The sequence below is a fragment of the Echinops telfairi genome, unplaced genomic scaffold, assembly GCF_000313985.2.
Source record: "Echinops telfairi isolate 266 unplaced genomic scaffold, ASM31398v2 ScPeMD7_7465;HRSCAF=8503, whole genome shotgun sequence".
NCBI lineage: Eukaryota > Metazoa > Chordata > Mammalia > Afrosoricida > Tenrecidae > Echinops > Echinops telfairi.
Genome location: NW_022111365.1, coordinates 7,757,065 through 7,758,631, shown reverse-complemented (window position 1 = coordinate 7,758,631; position 1,567 = coordinate 7,757,065).

The following is a 1,567-nucleotide window of genomic DNA, read 5'->3' as shown; positions in this document are numbered from 1 at the left end:
GTTAGAGTTAGGGTTGGTGTTAGACTTAGGTTTAGCACTAGTGCACTCGGCTAGAAGAGCCCTGTTTCAGAATTTTAAGGAAACTCAGCCAAACTCACTGAAGTTCACGTTCCTCCAAAAACAGCAATGCCCCTAGTAAAGTGTGTTCTGTAACACCTGAACTTCCACGATAGAGAGTAAAACTGCACGATTCACTGTTTTCCTTAGACTCATGAATCTCCAGAGAGTAAAGTGGAACTAGAGAAATGAAACTGCTGGAAGCACCATGGAGCAGATGCTTGTTAAACTCAGAGAGGCAACTTTGTGGTGAAACACCTCAACTTCTACGACAAAATGTTTTCATGAGAATAAAGACTCTACAGGGGGAACCTTGATCTCAGAGGACAGCGACTGCTGGAGACAACCTTGCACTGAGAAACAGCATGCTGCAGGAGCGGTGCTTTCCTAAGGAGCTAGGCTAGAAGAGCCCTGATTCAGAATTTTATGGAAGCTCTGCCACCCTCACTGAAGTTCACTATTCTCAGGAAACATCGCCGTACCTAGTAAAGTTTGTTCTGTGACACCCAAACTTACGTTTTTCAGTACAACCATACATCATGCTCATTTTCCCTCAGGCTCTGGAAGTTCCATGGCTCAGCATATTAAGGAAACTAGGCCAAACTCAGTAAAGTTCGGTTTCCTCTGCAATCATCTTTAACCTTACTTAAGTTTGTCCTGTGACTTCTGAACTTCCAGGACAGAGAGTGAACCTGCACGATTCACCATTTTCCTTAGACCCAAGAAACTCCAGAAGGCAAATTTGCACTCAGAGAAATGAAACTGCTGGAGGCTCCATTGAACAGAGGCAGGCGACCTTTGAGAGACAACTTTGTGGTGAATCATCTGAACATTCACGATACAGATAAGGAAGCTCAATGGGCCAAGGTTGATCTGAGAGAAGTGAAACAGCTTGGTGTATCATTGTTCTGACGAGGAACCTTCTTTGTGAGGCCATGCAGTCGTGAAGCACAGGAACCTACATGATTCACCATATCCATAAAGCAAGGCATCTGTAAAAGATAAGGTTGAGCCGAGAAAGATGAAGCTGCTGGAAGCATCATTGAACAGAGGCACGTGAAACTCACGAGGCAAAGTTTCTGTGAAACAACTGATTGTCCATGACAAAGAGTTTTCATGAGACTCACGAATTTCATGGGGCAATATTGTGCTGAGAGAAAAGAAACTGCCAGGGGCAAGTTTGAACTAAGAAACATCATGTTGCAGGAGCTCAGTTGCCCTCAGGAGCTAGAAGTGGCAGGATTCAGCATTTTAAGGAAACTGCCCCCAACTCACTGAAGTTTTCTCCGGAATCATCCATCTCCCAAATTGAGTTTGTTCTGTGACACCTGAACTCCCACCACACAGAGTGAACCTGCACGATTCACTGTTGTCCTTAGACTCACGAATCTCCAGGGGGTAAAGAGGAACCAAGAGAAATGAAACAACTGGAAGCACCATTGAGCACAGGTTTGCTACCCTCAGAGAGGTAACTTTGTGGTGTTTTACACTTGAACTTCCACGTCAAAAA